The following is a 21,536-nucleotide window of genomic DNA, read 5'->3' as shown; positions in this document are numbered from 1 at the left end:
GGCCTCAACTCCCAGCACTGCTGTCAACTCCCTGATATTTGAATCCGACCTGTTTTCTTTTATATTTCAAAAATATACTTTATTCATAAATACTTTGATCTATACAACTGGACATGCCATACATATGTAAACATTCAATTTCTTTGCGTATCGAAACAGAGTAATCATTCCTATTTACAGCTTGGTGCGATTACATTAAGCTGAGGCGTCAGCAGAGCCCAAATGACTGCGCGGGCCCCGTGTTCTTCTTTAGGCAGGCAGATGTTACACAGTGGTCTTTCCCCACCGCGCCTTGGCGGCAGCTGCCCCAAGCTTCAGCGCGCCCCTCAACACATAGTCCTGGACCTTGGAATGTGCCAGTCTGCAGCACTCAGTCAGGGTCAATTCCTTCAGCTGGAAGATCAGCAGGTTTCAGACCACCCAGAGAGCGTCCTTCACCGAGTTGATGATCCTCCCGGCGCAGTTAATGTTCGTCTCGGTGTGAGTCCCGGGGAACAGGCCGTAGAGCACGGAGTCCCGCGTCACGGCGCTGCTCGGGACGAACCTCGACAAACACCACAGCATTCCTCTCCAGACTTCTTCTGCGTAGGCACATTCCAGAAGGAGGTGTGTGACAGTCTCGTCCCCCCCACCCCGCAGCCGCTTCGAGGGCAGCATGTGGTGCGGCTGAGAGTCCGGGCGTGCATAAAGGATCTCACAGGCAGAGCCCTTCTCACCACCAGCCAAGCCATGTCTTGGTGCTTGTTGGAAAGTTCTGACGATGAGGCGTTCTGTCAAATGGCTTTGACAGTCTGTTCATGGAACCGCTCGATAGGATCCGCCCTCTCCTTTTCCCGAAGGGTCTCAAGGACACTATGTGCTGACCACTTCCTGATGGACTTGTGGTCAAAGATGTTTTTCTTCATAAATTTCTCCACGAAGGACAGGTGGTACAGAACGGTCCAACTACTCGGAGCGTTCCGCGGCAGCAAGGCCAGGCCCATCCTTCGCAACACCGGGGACAGGTAGAACCTCAGTACATAGTGACACTTGGTGTTTGCGTACTGGGGATCCACGCACAGCTTGATGCAGCCACACACAAAGGTGGCCATCAGGGTGAGGGTGGCATTGGGCGTGTTTTTTCCCCCATTGCACCGGTCTTTGTACATTATGTCTCATCGGACCCGGTCCATCTTTGATCTCCACATGAAGTGGAAGATCGCCCGGGTGACTGCGGCAGCACAGGTTTTGGGGATAGGCCAGACCTGTGCCACATATAACAATACTGAGAGTACCTCACACCTGATGACCAGGTTTTTTCCCGCAATGGAGAGCGTCCGTTGCTCCCATCTGCCTAGCTTCTGTCTCACCTTCCTGATCCGCTCCTCCCAGGTCTTGGCGCACACCCCAGCCCCCCTGAACCAAATACCCAGCACCTTCAGGTGGTCAGTCCTGACGGTGTAGGGGATAGAGGATTGGTCGGCCCAGTTCCCGAAGAGCATGGCTTCGCTCTTGCCTCGGTTTACCTTGGCCCCCGAGGCCCGTTCGAACTCGTCACAGATGCACATGAGTCTGTGCACGGACAGCGGATCCAAGCAGAAAACGGCGACGTCATCTTTAACCTGCAGGCCCCCGCTGCCAGGAATAGTCACCCCTCTCAGGCTCGTATCCTTCCTGATGGACTCAGCAAATGGCTCCATGCAGCACACAAACAAGGCAGGAGAGAGAGGGCAGCCCTGCCTGACTCCAGATCTGACTGGGAAGCTATCTGATTCCCACTCATTGATTGAGACTGCACTGACAATGTTGGTGTAGAGCAGTCTGATCCAATTACTGATTCCCTCCCCGAAGCCCATTTTGGAGAGGACATCCCTCACATATGTATGCGATGTCCTGTCAAAGGCTTTCTCTTGGTCCAATTCAGGTGTCAGCAAACCTCGGAGCTATGGCCTCAGCAGCCGCTCGCAGCCCTGGCCAGGGCATTCGCAACACAGTCAGGGTGTCTGTGAAGAAGGTGGAGGAGCACACACCGGTCGATTGGATGGTGTTCGTGAAGAAGATTTTGCTGGAGTGCTGCGGGTTTGAAGCAGCGGACGTGTACTGCCTGCAGGATTTCCCTGCGACAGGCTATTTTGATGTGACTTTCAGGAGCGTGAAGAATTGCGAGCAGCTCCTGAAGGTCTTCAAGGAGAAGGAGAAGGAGAGGGAACCTCTGTTCTCCATCTTGTCGGCGGTCCCGCTGTGTGTGCTTCCTGCGCAGAGGAGTCGGGTTGTAACAATCCAGATGTACGATCCTCACGTCCCAGCAGCGGATGTCCTGACCTTCCTGAGAAAACACGTCCAGGTCGACGGTGAAAGCACCGATGTGGTCGATCCTTTCGGGATCTGGACCAGCAAACGACAGGTCAGGGTAACCCTGAGGGTCGATGCCAGTGGGAACATCCTCCACCCACCCTCCAGCTTTGCCATCGGAGGAAGCAGAGGTTACCTACTGTACACAGGGCAGCCGAAAGTGTGCCGAACCTGCGGGAGGTCAGGCCACATGGTGGCGGATTGCAAGGTGACCGTCTGCCGAAACTGCAAGCAGGAAGGCCACCCGACCAAGGAATGTAAGGAGGCCAAGAACTGTAATCTGTGCGGAGAGGCGGGCCACATGTACAAGGCCTGCCCAAGACGAGGGGCCGCCACCTATGAACAGATGGCCGGAGGTGGCAACACGAGCCGTGGACCGCCTAAGACCAGCAAGGTACCACAAAACAGCACGGGAACAGTGTCTGGAGGCAACCAGAAGCAAGGGCGGGCTGTAGTGGAGCAGACTGCAGACAGCGGGGAGGTGCAGCAGCCGATCCAAGCTCCTTCAGGACAGACAGAGGAAATGGAAGAGGAGGGAACAAAGGAGGCAGAGGATTGGATTACTGTCAAAAGCAGGAAGAGGAAACCTCTCAAGGGCCCCAAAGCCACCCAGCGAAGGGGGAAGCGACACCTACGCGACGAGGATACAGGCAGCTCTTCCGACGGTGAGGACGGGCGCAAGGAGGGTCGTCACCAGAGGAAGAGACAGAGCGCTGCGGGGAAAAAGGAGGGCAGCACCGCCCAAACAGGAAAAGACGATATCTCTGAGGGGACGGGTAAAGGCCTCTCCCCACCCGATGAGAACCACGAGGTACCCACACGCCCACAGCTCCAGGTAACTGGGAGCAGCGGTCCTGTGACAGCCCCGCTGTCGGACAGAGAACTGGACTATGCGGACCCTGGGCCTGACCCGAAGACACCAGAGCGGGGAAATAGCCCCAGCGTGGAGCCGGACAGCTACCTCAGCCCTGGGAGGGTCCAGCAGTTTGCCGTCACCACGGGAATGCACACAGCTACCCCAGAGGGGCAAGACCAGCAGCAAATGGACACTGGTAACCTCGTAAACTGTTAAAATAGGGATAAGAATTGCCAGCATCAATGTGCGTAGCATCAAATAGGCTACGCGATGTGTTTCTACGATGGCCTTCCTGGACAATGTTAAAGCCGACGTCCTGTTCCTGCAGGAGTGTGGGATACCGCACCTTAGCAGCTACAGGAGATGTTCGAGCTTATGGGCCCATGGGCCGTCAGTTTGGTCGGGGGGGCAACGATAGCCGTGCCTCCGGCCTGGGTATCCTGTTGAGTGGAGTCAACTTCACCATCTCCGAGGTTAAGGAGGCGGTTGGCGGGAGCCTCCTCGTCACCGACGTCATGTACAGGAATGCTCCCCTGAGACTGATTAATATGTACGCCCCAGTGGGTAACAGTGAACGGATGGCCGTCCTGAAGCAGCTTCCACTGTTGCTGGCTACGTCCAGGCCGGTCATTCTGGCATTGATGCAGATGGACGATCTGGCGGGAGGGACAGTAAACTGGACGCCTCGTCCAGAGCCCTGGTGGACACGGTAAAAGATGCCAAGCTGCATGACGTCTTCAGCACCCCTGCAGACGGAGCGCAACGTAGATACACCTGGTCACGGGCAGATGGGTCTATCCGCTCAAGGATAGATTACCTGTTTGTGTCCCGAACGCTCTCGGTCAGATTACCGACGTCAAGCTGGTGTTCTTCTCTGACCACTGCCTCCTGCTGGCTGACTGTCACCTACAGGACGAGCAGTGGGCTGGTAAGGGAACGTGGAAGCTGAACACAAAGCTGTTGACCCCGGGAAACATTGAGGAGCTCAAGAGGGACTACGCAGGTTGGAGAACCATGAAGCCCCTCTTTGAGTCCCCAGCGGACTGGTGGGAAACAGTAAAAGGGAACATCAAGAGGTTCTTCATCCTCAAAGGTGTTCAGGAGGTGAGAGAGAGGTGGGGAAAACTGTCCCAGCTCCAGGAAAGTATGCAGAACCTGCTCCTGCTGCAGACGATGGGGGTGGATGTCACGAGGACCTCAAGGAGGAAGGGCCAGCAAGCCTCGCTCTTGGCCTCGGAGGCCTCCAAGATAATCTTCCGGTCCAGGGTCCGCTCGGTGGAGCAGGACGAGACGTGCTCACGTTTCATCTTCCAGAAGGTGCACAAAGAGAGCTCCGTGCTCAGCAGCCTGAAGGAAGAAGATGGCTCGATAACGTCATCTCAGGCTGACGTCATGAGGATCAGTAAATCCTTCTATGCCAGTCTGTATGACGCGAAGCCGACCGACAGCGCGGCCTCCCAGTCGTTCCTGTTCTCTATCACGGAGGTCTTAGACGACAGAACATGAGAGAGGCTGGACCAGCCGCTATCTCTGGACGAGCTGACCAAGGCCCTCGAGTCCTTCGAAAAGAATAAAACTCCCGGAAGCGACGGCTTAGCGGTCGAGCTCTATTCTGCTCTTAGGGACTTGATTGGTCAGTACCTGCTGGAGGTGTATGCTTCGGGCAGGTACCATGAGCGAATCCATGAGGAAAGGCATCATCACCCTCATCTACAAGCGGAAGGGGGAGAGGGAGGAACTCAAAAATTGGAGACCAATCTCACTGTTGAATGCGGATTACAAAATTCTGTCAAAGGTAATCGCCAACCGGGTCAGGTCTGCTCTGGGGTCGGTGATTCACCCTGACCAAACCTGTGCTGTACCGGGCAGGCAGATCGCTGAGAGTCTCGCACTCCTCAGGGATACGATCGCCTACGTGCAGGACAGAGGGTTGGACACCTGCCCGATCAGCCTGGACCAGGAGAAAGCCTTTGACAGGATATCACACAGGTATATGAGAGATGTTCTCTCCAAAATGGGCTTTGGGAAAGGAATCTGCAATTGGATCAGACTGCTCTACACCAACATTGCCAGTGCAGTCTCAATCAATGGGTGGGAATCAGATAGCTTCCCAGTCAGATCTGGAGTCAGGCAGGGCTGCCCTCTCTCTCCTGCCTTGTTTGTGTGCAGCATTGAGCCATTTGCCTAGTCATTCAGGAAGGATGCGAGCCTGAAAGGGGTGACTATTCCTGGCAGCAGGGGCCTGCAGGTTAAGGCCTCCCTGTACATGGATGACGTCACCGTTTTCTGCTCGGATCCGCTGTCCGTGCGCAGACTCATGTGCATCTGTGACCAGTTCGAACGGGTCTCGGGGGCCAAGGTAAACCAAGGCAAGAGTGAGGCCATGCTGTTCGGGAACTGGGCCGACCAATCCTCGATCCCCTTCACCGTCAGGACCGACCACCTGAAGGTGCTGGGTATTTGGTTCTGGGGGGCTGGGGCATGCGCCAAGCCCTTGGGAGGAGCGTAGCAGCAAAGTAAGGCAGAAACTGGGCAGATGGAAGCTACGGTCGCTCTCCATCGCGGGAAAAACCTGGTCATCAGGTGTGAGGCACTGTCATTGCTATTAAATATGGCACAGGTCTGGCCTATTCCCAGAACCTGTGCCGCTGCAGTCACCCGGGCCATCTTCCAGTTCATATGGAGGTCAAAGAAGGACCGGCTCTGAAGGGACTCGCTGTACAAAGATCTGGGCAACGGGGGAAAAAATACACCCAATGCCACCCTCACCCCGATGGCCACCTTTGTGTGTGGCTGCATCAAGCTGTGTGTGGATCCCTGGTACGCAAACACCAAGTGTCACTACGTACTGAGGTTCTACCTGTCCCCGGTGTTGCGAAGGATGGGCCTGGCTTCGCAGCCGGGGAACGCTCCGAGTAGTTGGACCGTTCCGTATCACCTGTCCTTCGTGGAGAAATTTATGAAGAAAAACACCTTTGACCACAAGTCCATCAGGAAGTGGTCAGCACATAGTGTCCTTGAGACCCTTCGGGAAAAGGAGAGGGTGGATCCTGTCGAGCGGTTCCCTGAGCAGACTGTCAAAGCCATTTGGCAGAATGCCTCATCGCCAGAACTTTCCAACAAGCACCAAGACATGGCTTGGCTGGTGGTGAGAAGGGCTCTGCCTGTGAGATCCTTTATGCACGCCCGGACTCTCAGCCGCACCACACGCTGCCCTCGAAGCGGCTGCGGGGTGGGGGGGACTAGACTGTCACACACCTCCTTCTGGACTGTGTCTATGCAGAGGAAGTCTGGAGAGGAATGCAGTGGTGTTTGTCGAGGTTCATCCCGAGCAGCGCCGTGACGTGGGACTCCATGCTCTACGGTCTGTTCCCCGGGACGCACACCGAGACGAACATCAACTGTGCCGGGAGGATCATCAACTCGGTGAAGGACGCTCTCTGGGTGGTCCGAAACCTGTTGATCTTCCAGCTGAAGGAGTTGACCCCGACTGAGTGTTGCAGACTGGCACATTCCAAGGTCCAGGACTAAGTGTTGAGGGACGCGCTGAAGCTTGGGGCAGCTGCCGCCAAGGCGCGGTGGGGAAAGACCACCGTGTAACATCTGCCAGCCAAAAGAAGAACAGGGGGCCTGCGTAGTCATTTGGGCTCTGCTGACACCTCAGCTAAATAGATGGATATATGATTGATAAACGTACAGGCCTGTATATAAAAAAATGATAAATTCTGATCTCTGTATGTAAATGTTTTCGAATGTATGGCATGACCAACTGTGCAGACCATCAATTTATTTTATGAATAAAGTATATTTTGAAATACAAAAATGAATGAGAGAGTCCAAATCAATCAACAAGTTGACAAGTTTACATTTTTCAGCACAGATTTACAGGCAGATTGAGAATAAAAATCTGTTGACTTTAAATGAAGATGTCATGTATGATTTCACATGGTCACAGATCTCAGAACATCCAGATCCTCTTCACAATCTGGCATAATATCTATCATGTCAATGTAACCTGGAAGTAGTTGAAAACATTCAATCAACCACTTTGCATTCAACACACAAACTGCCTACATATCGACCAGAAAGTTGCTATCCTCTTCCACTCAAGACCAACAGACTCTACAGAATGCGAAATGTAAAGAGAATGGTGGCAGCAAGCATACCCCATGGCGATGTGCAGACTCTGTATAACTGCCTCTATGAAAATTGCAAGATTGACTGATAGAATCATGGAACCCCTACAGTGCAGAAATAGGCCACTTGACCCATCAAGTCCGCATCAACCCTCTGAAGAGCATCCCATCGAGATTCACTCCCTCTACTCTATCCCTGTAACCCTGCATTTCCTGTGACTAATCCACTTAGCCTCCACGTCCCTGGACACTATGGGCAATTTGGCATGGCCAATCCATCTAACCTATACATCTTTGGACTGTGGAGGAAACGAGAACAGCCAAAGGCACGGGAAGAATCTGCAAACTCCATACAGAGAGTCACTTGAGGATGGAATCAAACCTGGTTCCCTGGCACTGTGAGACAGCAGTGCTTAACACTAAGCCACTGTGCTGCTTTCAGTTGATTGTAGAAAAACCATTGTAACATTTGACTGCTGTTCAATAATGGAATTATGTCTAAGTTTAACTTAGCATGATTCAAGTTCTTTCTTAACCAATGACAGTGACCTTTAAGAGCTCATTCATAAGCTGACTTGGCATTCTGCTGCCAGAGGGTGGGATACCTATTTTGGGCCCTGCTGCCCCTCGCCAACTAGTTCAGTTTTCCTGATGCCACAAATCGAAAGCAGATACTGCTAATGGATTTTCTTGGCCCACTAGGAATCATGCCCACTCTTTGGATCCACTGTGTCCTATCCCACATCTGTAAAAAAAAAATGCTGTGCACACTTTTACTTTTTGTGTGATACTTCTCAGGGAACTCAAAATCCTGAAGCAGACACAGTCTGGCCTAATCCTTTAATAGACAGAAATTGGGAGTTTGTAAAATACTCATTCACACCCCGCTTCTACATATGACAGAATGCAGCTGGATGTTTGGAAACTTCAACATTAAATATACGGCACCTCACAATGACTTCCCCAGTTTCTTCCCCTCCTTTTTCATGTTGCTGTTAATGAGGTGGCATTTGAGTGACAGAATAGGTTCAGTGGACAGAAAGGCCAACTAATTGTGTTTCCAAGACATTTCCTATGTTACCATACTACAGGTAAACTTTGCAAACATTTTAATAATGTTCATCCCTTGAGTTCTTCTCAAAGCCACTTGACGATGATTGTTTTTCAGATATACTCCCTGTGGGCCTTACAGGCGAGCAGCGTTTTCAACTCGGAATTAAAAAGATACTATTCGTTATTATAGTACAGTCCTGTTTCTTTGTTTTCTCCTGCTCCTAAATCCCTCTGTGATTATGTGAGAAAAGTACATTGAGTACAATTTGAACAACTAACATATGGATTAACCCAGGAGCTGGACATGCATCCAATCCCCTTTTCTAATTGTGTAACATCCTTACTGTCAAGGGACTCCCCCTCCCACTTAAATGCTCTAAATCCAGATGTTTACCCATTCCTTTCCAGCCTCACAACTCCAATAATCATTGGACACGATGTTATAAGAAGAATAGCCCCTTGAGTACGCCAACAAAGCATAAGCACAGCCTGCTATTACTCACTGACCAGTTGTCTTGGTAATGGTCTAATATTCTCCAATTACACCCAGTTGTGTTAATAACTCAGTTTAACGCATAACTATATGCATTTGTAATTATGTATAAGATTGTATTATGTGTCTGTAAGTCATTTCTCAAATTTTTGTTTTCCTGAAGAGGCACTCGGATCAGTGCTTAATTGAAATTCAAATTACTTGAATTAATTGAAACTAAACTTCTTCTCACCAAAATATTAAAAAAAAGTTGCCTGTAACATCAGCTGAAATTTTCAATATGTGTTTCTGAATACCAAACATTATCTGAAAAATGTAGTTACTGAATTGTAGGTTGAAAGTGGGATCTGATCCATGGCCACAATTTTGCTTTAGATGATGTCAGCTCAGTATTAAACTTTACTAATTTAGTTTGCCATGCATTGTCCTTGTAATGTTTGTTTGTCTTCTTTATGTAAGTACACTTCTGAATGTACGAGTGCAATTTCATCATGATGCACTGAATTGATATATGATGGGCACTCAAAGGAAAGTTTCCTAAATGTAATTGTGCAGGCAATGTGACCATTTGAGAAATATTGTAATTCTGAAAAGCATTTCATCAACGATTTGCTATAAGTATGCCTGGTAATACAGTAAGACATTTGAATAAAGAGCATACATTTGTTTATCCAGTACTTCTTTATTTTCTGGACTGACATAAAGCACAAGACCATAAAAGTTTAGTTTTCAGATTCTGGGAAGAATTTGGTTGTGATGACCCAATCACAAGTTTGTTCTATACCTGCAGTGTAGGGGATTGACTTGGTTCAATCTTTAAGTGACTTTGAAAGGCCAGAGATGCTGAACGAGCACCGTTTGGCTGGGGATTAGAAAACCTGACCTGAATTGGGTCCAATTAGTCGCTGATTGTTAAGTAATATTGAGTACAGAAAAGTGCACTAATTAGCATTATGGAGATGAAAACTCTCTTCTGAATAATTGAAGATTTTGCTGCAGGCCACACAGCAAAGCAGTTTGGCTCCAGTTTGGGACTGAAGACCACATTCTTATGTGAATTTGAATTAAGATGATCACCAACCTAGTCAATGCAGTCATGTGGGATACAGAAAAAATAGCTGCAGGAGATGGGCAGCTGAGATTTCAACAACAAAGAAGTAGTTAACAATATGTGCAGTATTTGGATACAATGCAAAATGTTATTCATGGACTGAAGACGGGTCCTTCTTGTGGTGAGGTGGTGGTATCCCTACCTCCGAAGCAGGATGCCCAGATTCAAGTCCCATCTGCTCCAGATTTGTCTCTGAATAGGTTGATTAGAAAAATAGGTAAAATATAAAAAAGGACGTCAGCTGGTGTGCAACTAACCAGGCTAGTGCATCATACAAAAGGAGGAGAACACTCCCCTATCGACATCAATGGAGCTGAGGTGGAAGGGTTAGAGCGTCAAGTCCTGAACCTCCCATGTAGATGCGACATTTAAGAAGGCACAACAATGCCTCTTCTTCTTCAAGCAGCTTAGGAAATTCAGCATATTCATGTGGACCCTCCCACCTTTTATAGATGCACCACAGAAAGCATTTTATTCAGGTGCATAATGGCCTGGTATGGTAACTGCTCTGCCCAGGGCCAAGTGAAACTACAGAAGGTGGTGGTGAGCTGCCTTCTTGAACCACTGCAGTCCACCTTCTTTGGGTTGACCCACAACGCCATTAAGGATGGAATTCTAGGATATTGACCCAGCAACAATGAAGGAACGGTGATGTATTTCCAAGTTAGGATGGTGAGTGACTTGGAGGGGAATTTGAAGGTGGTGGTGTTCCCATATATCTGCTGCCCTTCTCCTTCTAGATGGAAGTGCTCATGGGTTTGGAAAGTGCTGCCTGAGGATATTTGGGGAGTGGGGAGTATTCCATCACACTCCTGACTTGTGCCTTGCAGATGGTGGACAGGCTTTGAGGAGTCAGGAGCAGTCAGGAGGTGAGCCACTCACCACAGTATTCCTAACTTCTGACCTGCTCTTGTAGCCATTGAATTTATGCAGTGAGTCCAGTTGAGTTTCTGGTCAATGATAATCTCAGGATGTTGATAGTAGGGCATTCAGTGATGTTTAACACAATTAAATGCCAAGGGACAGTGGTTAGATTGTCTCTTATTGGTGATGGTCATAGCCTGGCATTTGTGTGGCACGAATGTTACTTGCCACTTGTCAACCCAAGCCTGGATATTGTCCAGATCTTGTTGCATTTGGATACGGACTGCTTTGGTGTCTCAGGAATCATGAATGGTGCTAAACATTGTGCAAGTATCAGTGAACATCCCCACTTCTGACCTTGTGACAGAGGGAGGTTCATTGATGAAGCAGCTGAAGTTGTTTGGGCCTGGGACACTACCCTTAGGAACTCCTGCAGAGATGTCCTGAAGCTGAGATGAGTGATCTCCAACAACCACGACCATCTTCCTATGTGTCAGGTATGACTCCAACCAGTGGAGAGTTTGCCCCCTGATACCCATCGATTCCAATTTTGCTAGGGCTTCTTGATGCCACACTTGGTTGAAAGGTCTGTCACTCTCACCTCTCCTCTGGAATTCAGCTCTTTTGTCCATATTTGAACCAAGGTTGTAACGGGGGTCAGGAGCTGAGTGGCCCTGGTGGAACCCAAACTGGGTGTCACTGAGCAGGTTATTGCTGAGTAGGTGCTGCAGGATAGCACTGTTGATGACACCTTCCATCACTTTACTGATGATCAAGGTAGAATGATGGGGCGGTAATTGGCCAGATTGGATTTGTCCTGCTTTTTTATGTATAAGACATACTTGAGCAATTTTCCACGTTGTTGGATAGATACCAGTGTTGTAACTACTGGAACAGCTTGGCTAGGGGAGTGGCAAATTCTGGAGTGCAAGTCTTCAGTACTATTGTTGGAATGTTGTCAGGACCTGTAGCCTTTGCAGTATCCAATGTCTCCAACAGTCTCTTGATATCACGTGGAGTGAATCAATTTGGCTACCTTTCTTTCAGGTGGATTTGTACGTGCTCCACAGAGATTTTACAATCTTTGCCACTATTTGTTAAGGCCCTCACTTTTACATGGATTACACATATTTGGACAAGGGCTTTGAGTGCGCAAAGTCAAAATATGATAGTAATGTCAAAGGGTAAATGTCCCTGCAATTAACCTGACAGCTGGGTACTAATGTGCACCAGACTGTTCAGTTTTGTTGAAATAAAGATTGAAAATCGCTTTCTTCCATACACTTACCTCTTAACAAGCTCCTTAAAGTGTTTAATCATTGGCTAAGTAACTTAATAGCCTGGTAATTCAAAACTATTCTGCAGATATCTGGAGCAGCAGGTGACTGCTGGCACCATGATGTTCAAAGGCCTCTGACATTATGTCCTGCCTTGTAGCCTTTTGATAATCCTTTGCATTACCTCTGCTTGTCTCTTCCCAAATGTTGCCCTGTCATAGAGTCATAAAGTTGTACAGCACGGAAACAGACCCTTCGGTCCAACTCATCCTTGAATGTTGTCATTGACAGTTTATGGTTTTATTCAGATTTACATTTTCTGCAATTTTGCCATGATGAACCTATAACTATGACCAAGAGGTAAAAAATAATTATAAGCAAAGTCTTGAGACAAATGAACTCTTCTAATTGAAGTAAAAAAAGTCAAATATGGTTTATAACAGGCTAGATTTCAATGGGGTAATTAAGACATAAAAACATTATGAATAGGAGCAGGAGTAGTCCAATCAGCCCCTCAAACCTGCTCCCTCTTTTGAGAGTTGGGTGGCATGGTGGCTCAGTGGTTAGCACTTCTGCCTCACAGCTCCAGGGACCCGGGTTTGATTCTAGCCTTGGGTGACTGTCTGTATGGAGTTTGCACATTCTGCACATGTCTGCATGGGTTTGTGCCAGATGCATTGGTTTCCTCCCACAATCCAAAGATGTGCAGGTTGGGTGGATTGGCCATACTAAATTTTCCATAATGTTTAGGAATGTGTAGGTTAGGTGCGGTAGCCATGGGAAATACTAGGTTACAGGGAAGGGGTGGATCTGGGGGGGGGATGCTTTTTGGAGGATTGGTGTGGACGGGTTAGGCCAAATGGCCTGCTTCCACACTGTGAGGATTCTGTTAAATGGCTGTATTACATTTGGACATGATAGCTGCCGGACACCATGAATAGTAAGTGTTTGCAGCTGAGGAACTTTGGATCTGAGTTCAGGAGTTGGAGTCCAAGCTACATATATTAAACCCCATCAGCAAGGTTATGGATAAATTACTCAAGGAGGCAGAGATAGCCCTCAGATCAGCTAATTCAAATTTGATCTGCAGTTAGGGGCAGAGGGGAGTAATTGCACATCAGGCAGGTGCGGAGATCCAGAGGGTAACATTTGAGGAACCTCAGCTTGTGCAACTGTCCAGTCATTGCAGAGCTCTTGCAAACTGTACAGGGGAGAGTGGGGACTACAGGAAGGATGAGTAAATTGATCATGGACTCATGGTATGGGATGTCATCCAAATAGGAAATCAGAACTTATTATCGGGTGCGGACAGTATAATTAGGGATGAATACCATTCTCTACAGCCGGGAATACCTTGCCTGGTGTCCGGATTAAGGACATCTTCTCAGTGCTGGAGAGAAACTTGGAGAGTGGAGGTTCAGATCCACTTATCATTGTCCACATTGGTAACAACAACATTAATAGGATCAGAAAGGGGATTCTGCTGAAATAATTTAAAAAGTATACCCTCCAAAGTAATTATCTGGGTATTACTTCTTGAGCCTCAGACAAAATGGCATTGGGTGAATAAAGTCAAGGAATTAAATATGACGCTCAAACATTCGTGTTGGTGGAATGTTTTCAGTTCATGGGGCAGTTGTTGAACGTAATTGAGACCTCAGGGAGATGTTTAGTCTCTCAGAGAAGAATCAGAATTAATGTTGTTTTCTTCAAACTATACTTTTTGAGTGCTGGTTCTGGGCTGTTGCTAATATAGCATGAAGTTTGAAAGCTTCCTAGCTAAACTGATCCACTAGCCTCCGGAAGCCCAAAGAGAAATATGAGTTAGAAATATTACTGCCTTTGCCTGGGTGAACTGAGGTGACCCTGATCAACATTTCAGAAAAAAAACTGCCAAGAAGTTCACATTTACATCTGTGAAACAACACACTATGAAAGCACTATGGCATTCTATCAACAAACACATTGACTTGGATCCCATTTACCACCCCCTGAGAAAAATAATGGGAATGACATCACCACAGGAAATGACATCACCGACCCAAGGAAACTCAAACATATAAATAGAAAGCAGGCTACATCACTGGTGCTTCATTCGGAGGCTCACTGAAGATGTTATCTAGTATGTTGATGAAACGTCTGAAAACGAACTTTGCAGCTCCGTGATCAAACCTACATCCAAAGCCATTTAACCATTTTTTTTTCATTTATCTTCTCACTATACTTGTTTGCCTGCTGTTTGTTTGAAGGAATGCTGAAAAAAAAGTTTCAGGTTTAAAGCATTTAATTAATTAGCTTTTCATGTTGTTTAATTTTCTCACTTTTGAAGTTATTGTGGACTTAATAAATTTATAAGTCTTTTATTTGGAGTCAAGAAATTAGTTATTCACAGAGGGTGGCACGGTTGCTTGGTGGTTAGCACTGCTGCCTCACAGCACCAGGGTGCCAGGTTCAATTCCCCGTGTCTGCGTGGATTTCCTCCAGGCAATCTGGTTTCCTCCCACAGTCCAAAGATGTGCAGGTCAGGTGAATTGGCCATGCTCAATTGTCCATAGTATTAAGTGCATTAGTCAGAGGGAAATGGGTCTGGGTGGATTACTCTTTGGACGGTAGGTGTGGACTGGTTGGGCCGAAGGGCCTGTTTCCACACTGTAGGGAATCTAGTCTTGGATTGGTTCTTTAGGAACCTAGTTAAGAATTATTGGAATTGCTACATGGGGGGCTTGGTTTTTTTTTACTGTGATGTGAGTATTCAGATAGAAAAACCTTTTTGGTTCTGTTGTTTGTTTCCGTGTCATAACGCAATCTAACATCGTTCTTGAATCATTGGTGTCTTGGAAACTTAAAACAAATTCATGAATTGTCTTGATAGTCACTTCTTTTCAGGCCCTATCCTGAAGGCCAGCAGGACCTAGGTACTTCTCATTCCCAGCTCCAACTATTTATCCATGCTACTTGTGGAATGTTATTTGTAACTGCTGCAGTGAAAACTCATGCAAAATATTTTTAAATTCATCTGCTATTTCCTTACTTTCAATTATTAATTAATCAGTCTGACTTTCTATCAGATCAGCACCCACCTTTCTTCTTCAAATATTCATAGAAAATCTCCCTGTCTGTTTTTATGTTTCTGGCTGTCTTTCCCTCATATCCTACTTTTCCCCTCTTTGCTAATTTGTTGATCATTCTTCACTCATTTCTACATTCTACCTAATTTTCTGACCAGCCACCTGAGTAACACAATATTTCAGTTTTTTTCCTCCGTTATCTTTAACATTGTTAGTTAGTCACAGATGATCGATTCATTCTTGGTATTTTCTTCCTTTTTGGAATATACCTATTCTGTGTATTCTGAAGTATTACACCTGAATGTCTTTCGCAGCTCTCTACTGACCTATTCTTTAACCTAATTTAACAATTCATTTTCATCAGTTCTGTTTTCATGCCTTCATGATTTCTCATTTTTAAATTAATGAAAGAGCCTAAGATTTACTCTTCTCTCCTCTGAATATAAAGTGCAATCCTATTACTGTCACTGCTAGCTAGGGGCACCTTTCTGTCTGAAATTTTCAATTAATTCCATCTTGTTACATAAGATCTAGTATAACTGCTCTCTGTTCAGCTCCAGGATATGCTGCTTTTTAACAATGATGGGTCAGAATTCCAAAGTACTGTAGACATTTTTAACTTATAATTACAAGATTTATTTTTACAAAAGATGACTGATACAGTGATACATATATACAGATATAAAGTGGTTGTTTTTAGAGAGTGAGAGAGAGACTAACAGAAGGCAACTTTTAAAGTATCAAAGAAACTTCAAATGATCTACAATGATCTCTTGTGACCATAAAAATGCCAGGGGATTGATCACCCACCTGTTCAACAGTAAGCCAACTCCTGTGTTTTATGTTCCAAACTGCACATATATGTTGTATTTACTCGCTTCGAAGAATACAAATGGATTTTGATTAATAAGCCAGTTTCAATTCCAGTATACTGGTGGGACTGGGTACTATTGTGAATAGGTTTAGGCATTATTGTATTGTGAAAGTCACAGTTGAATAAGTAGCCCCTCGTCACCCCAGTGTTGCAGGTAAATCTTTCTCTCACTCAAACATTGGCATCTCCTGACAATGTGTAAAATTGCCCAGTAATGTTCTTTTTGAAAAAATTGCAGAATTAATCCAATACAACCAATTACCACTCATCAGCACTCCTCCGGTCATCAGCAAAGTAATGGAAGACATAGTCAACAATGCTATCAAGCAAAACTTACACAGCAGCAACCTATTCACTAGTGCTTATCTGGGTTCTGTCAGTACCACTCATTTGCTGACCTTATTCCAGCCTTGGACCAAACATGGAAAGAAGAGCTGAACTCAAGAGACAAGGCCAGTAACTGTCAATTCAACATTTGACTAAATGTCCCATCAAGGACCCGTGGCAAAATTGAAGTTAATGAGATATGAGAGGAGGTGGGAGGATCTCTCTACTGCTTGGAATTATAGCTGACACAAAGAAAGATGTTGCTGGAGCCTTAGTCCAGGGATTATATTGAAGGAGTCTTTCAGAGAAGATATTATTTAATCAGCAAGTTCAATCATGTTATGTTACACCTCTGGATCAGGTTGGACATGAACCCAGTCTCACTATCATTGCGCCACAAGACATCCTAAGCTTCTCAGGCTGGTGTACTAGGCCGAACTACCTTCAGCTGCTTCATCAATCCCTTCATCAGAAGTGAGAATATTTACTGATGATCGCACTATGTTTAGCACCATTTGCAACTTTGCAGATAGAGTCATAGAGTCATAGAGATGTACAGCATGGAAACAGACCCTTTGATCCAACCTGTCCATGCTGACCAGCTATCCCAACCCAATCTAGTCCCACCTGCCAGCACCTGGCCCATATCCCTCCAAACCCTTCCTATTCATATACCCATTTAAATGCCTCTTAAATGTTGCAATTGTACCAGCCTCCACCACATTCTCTGGCAGCTCATTCCATACACATACCACCCTCTGTGTGAAATAGTTGCCCCTTAGGTCTCTTTTATATCTTTCCCCTCTCACCCTAAACCTAGGTCCTCTAGTTCTGCACTCCCCGATCCCAGGAAAAAGACTTTGTCTATTTATCCTATCCATGCATCTCATAATTTTGTAGACCTCTATAAGGTCACCCCTCAGCCTCCGCGCTCCAGGGAAAACAGCTCCAGCCTGTTCAGCCTCTCCCTATAGCTCAGATCCTCCAATCCTGGTAACATCCTTGTAAATCTTTTCTGAATCCTTTCAAGTTTCACAACATCTTTCCGATAGGAAGGAGACCAGAATTGCACGCAATATTCCAACAGTGGCCTAACCAATGTCCTGTACATCCGCAACATGACCTCCCAACTCCTGTACTCAATATACTGACCAATAAAGGAAAGCATACCAAATGCCTTCTTCACTATCCTATCTCCCTGCGACTCCACTTTCAAGGAGCTATGAACCTGCACTCCAAGGTCTCTTTGTTCAGTAACACTCCCTCGGACCTTACCATTAAGTGTATAAGTCCTGTTAGATTTGCTTTCCCAAAATACAGCACCTCGCATTTATCTGAATTAAACTCCATCTGTCAGTTCTCAGCCCATTGGCCCATCTGGTTCAGATCCTGCTGTAATCTGAGGTAACCCTCTTCGCTGCCCACTACACCTCCAATTTTGGTGTCATCTGCAAACTTACTAACTGTACCTCTTATGCTCGCATCCAAATCATTTATGTAAATGACAAAAAGTAGAGGACCCAGCACCGATCCTTGTGGCACTCCACTGGTCACAGGCCTCCAGTCTGAAAAACAACCCTCCACCACCACCCTCTGTCTTCTATTTTGAGCCAGTTCTGTATCCAAATGGCTAGTTCTCCCTTTATTCCATGAGATCTAACTTTGCTAATCAGTCGCTCATGGGGAATGTTGTCGAATGCCTTACTGAAGTCCATATAAATCACATCTACTGCTCTGCTGTCATCAATCTTCTTTGTTACTTCTTCAAAGAAACTCAATCAAGTATGTGAGACATGATTTCCCACACACAAAGCCATATTGACTATCCCTAATCAGTTCTTGCCTTTCCAAATACATGTACATCCTGTCCCTCAGGATTCCCTCCAACAACTTGCCCACCACTGAGGTCAGGCTCACCGGTCTATAGTTCCCTGGCTTGTCTTTACCGCCCTTCTTAAACAGTGGCACCACTTTTGCCAACCTCCAGTCTTCTGGCACCTCACCTATGACTATTGATGATAAAATTTCTCAGCAAGAGGCCCAGCAATCACTTCTCTAGCTTCCCACAGAGGTCCAGGGTACACCTGATCAGGTCCTGGGGATTTATCCACCTTTAACCGTTTCAAGACATCCAGCACTTCCTCCTCTGTAATCTGGACATTTTGCAAGATGTCACCATCTATTTCCCTACAGTCTATATCTTCCATATCCTTTTCCACAGTAAATACTGATGCAAAATATTCATTTAGTATCTCCCCCATTTTCTGTGGCTCCACATAAAGGCCGCCTTGCTGATCTTTGAGGGGCCCTATTCTCTCCCTAGTTACCCTTTTGTCCTTAATATATTTGTAAAACCCCTTTGCATTCTCCTTAATTCTATTTGCCAAAGCTATCTCATGCCCCCTTTTTGCCCTCCTGATTTCCCTCTTAATTATACTCCTACTTCCTTTATACTCTTCTAAGGATTCACCTGATCTATCCTGTCTGTACCTGACATATGCTTCCTTCTTTTTCTTAACCAAACCCTCAATTTCTTTAGTCATCCAGCATTCCCTATACCTACCAGCCTTCCTTATCATCCTGACAGGAATATACTTTCTCTGGATTCTTGTTATCTCATTTATGAAGGCTTCCCATTTTCCAGCTGTCCCTTTACCTGCGAACATCTGCCTCCAATCAGCTTTCAAAAGTTCTTGTCTAATACCGTCAAAATTGGCCTTTCTCCAATTTAGAACTTCAACTGCTGAAAATCTCTGGTCTAAATGGCGCAAAACTGGATAACATCAAGACTAAGGCAGCCGAGTGGCAAGCAACAATTGTATTACACAAGCGTCAACCAATAGCCTTCAACAAGAGAGAATCCAGCCAAATCCACTTGTCACTCAATGGCCATTCCCTTTATAAATCCTTTCACAATCAACTTCTGAAACATTAACATGCACCAGGAACCTAATTTGACCAGCCACATGAGTATAATAGCTACAGCAACAGGTCAAAGGCTAGGAATTCTGACATGAGTTACTCTTAACTCTTTATTCCCTAGATGTTCAAAGTCTGTGAGAAGATTTGTAGCTCGGGTGCTCGTTGCTATGGTTCTGTTCGCCGAGCTGGAAGTTTTTGTTGCAAACGTTTCGTCCCCTGTCTAGGTGACATCCTCAGTGCTTGGGAGCCTCCTGTGAAGCGCTTCTGTGGTGTTTCCTCAGGCATTTATAGTGGCCTGTCCCTGCCGCTTCCGGTTGTCAGTTTCAGCTGTCCACTGTAGTGGCCGGTATATTGGGTCCAGGTCTATGTGTTTGTTGATGGAGTTTGTGGATGAAGCTTGGCACTCATCCACAAACTCCATCAATAAACACATAGACCTGGACCCAATATACCGGCTACTACAGCGGACAGCTGACAACCGGAAGCGGCAGGGACAGGCCACTATAAATGCCGGAGGAAACACCACAGAAGCGCTTCACAGGATTTATTCCCTAGAACCTGTCCACTGTCTGCAAGGAACAGGTCTGGAACATGATGGAATATTCTCCACTTGCCTGGATGAGTACAGCTCCAACAATACTCGAAAAACTCAATGCCATCCAGGATAAAGTAATCCACTTAATTGGCACCCATCCACCACCTACAACATCCATTTTCTCCACTGCTGATGCACCATCTACAAGATACACTGCAGTGATTCATTAATACTCCATTAATGCTCTTTTGACAATATTTTCCAAACTCGCAATGTCTACCAGCCAGAAGTACAAGGACACTGGATGCATGGGAATATCACCATCAGCAAATTTCTCTCTAGGCTACACATTATCCTGATTTGGAACTACATCACTGTTACATTAATGTCACCAGGTCCCGGAACTCCCTTCCTAACAGCATGTGGGCATTCCTACACCCAAGGACTTCAGCAGTCCACGAAGACAGCTCACTGCCACTTTCTCCAGGGCTATTAATGAAGGGCAATAAATGTTGGTCAAATCCCATGAATAAGTAGAAAATAAATTGTTCTGTTGAATTTGGCTGTGCCACATTGAGCCTACCTGAAATGGCAGTAATGGTCATTCTGAAGGTTAAGACCTTATAGAGATGTATAAAATCATGGATGGCATAGATAAAGTGAATAGCCAACGTCTTTTCCCCTGGGTAGGAGAGTGCAAAACTAGAGGGCATAGGTTTAAAGTGAGAGGAAAAAGATTTGAAAGGGACCTGAGCGGCACCTTTTCTATGCAGAGGGTGGTGTGTGTATGGAATGAGCTGCCAGAGGAAGTGGTGGAAGCTGGTATAATTACAGCATTTAAAAGGCGTCCAGATGGTGGTATGAATAGGAAGAGTTTAGAGAGAGATAGACCAAATGCTGGCAAATAGAACTAGATAAATTTAAGAAATCTGGTCAGCGCAGATGAGTTAGACCAAAGGGTCTGTTTTTGTGTTGTACAACTCTAAGACGCTATAACTCTAAATGCTCCTTTTCATTTCCTTCCTTCCTTGTCTGTCTCTTTATACCTTTTATTACTCCCTCAACATGTGAGATGTCAAACTTGGCTCTTGGAGCTTCTAATTGCTCCCACAGAGCCTCTTTTCCAAAGTCTATGCCTCTCCCCAATGTTGCCAGCTGTTGCTTGTTTCCTGGCTTACGCTGTTTTGCCTGCAGCTCTTGCCACCTCTAAAGTGAAGCCTTTCTTCTGAAGGGTTGCATTCATTTTGTGCTTCTCACAAGAGTATTGCTGACTCAGTTTTTGTGTTTCAGCTATTGACTGTCTTAACGTTGTAATGTTCTTAAAGTGGGAAACTCACATGACTTCTCAATATTTTCCCTACTGGAGGAAATGGATTCTTTCCATTGTTGTTATATTAAGGTATTTCAATATGGTGACCACTGCAGAATACCATATTTAATTAGGCTGTAGATACCAACCAATGGTGTCTTATGATTCAGGTTGCCACAAATCCTCCTTTCTCATCTGATTGCTCGGACCTGTCTAATTATCAGTATTGGAGGATAAATCACTAGAGAGTCTTCACAAGAGGTATGTGTCTTCCAAAACCATGTGTGATTTATTGGATGGTGGCAGTCGATACGATTAAGTTAAGCATTAGTTAAGCATAATTACAACTCCCATGATGGGTCAATGATACATTTGTCAGC

General features: G+C 46.1%; 1 protein-coding gene across 5 annotated transcripts in view; it reads left to right on the top strand.

The window, feature by feature from the left end:
• Positions 1-21,536, top strand: part of lama2 (laminin, alpha 2) — a 385,009-nt gene that overhangs the window by 40,268 nt on the left and 323,205 nt on the right. The gene's annotated exons all lie outside the window — the stretch shown is intronic.

Source organism: Chiloscyllium plagiosum, unplaced genomic scaffold (assembly GCF_037043375.1).
Source record: "Chiloscyllium plagiosum isolate Xiang-an unplaced genomic scaffold, Cpla_swu_hap1 HiC_scaffold_3, whole genome shotgun sequence".
Taxonomy (NCBI): domain Eukaryota; kingdom Metazoa; phylum Chordata; class Chondrichthyes; order Orectolobiformes; family Hemiscylliidae; genus Chiloscyllium; species Chiloscyllium plagiosum.
The sequence above is the reverse complement of the archived record's forward strand: the minus strand, read 5'-3'. Positions and strand labels throughout refer to the sequence as shown.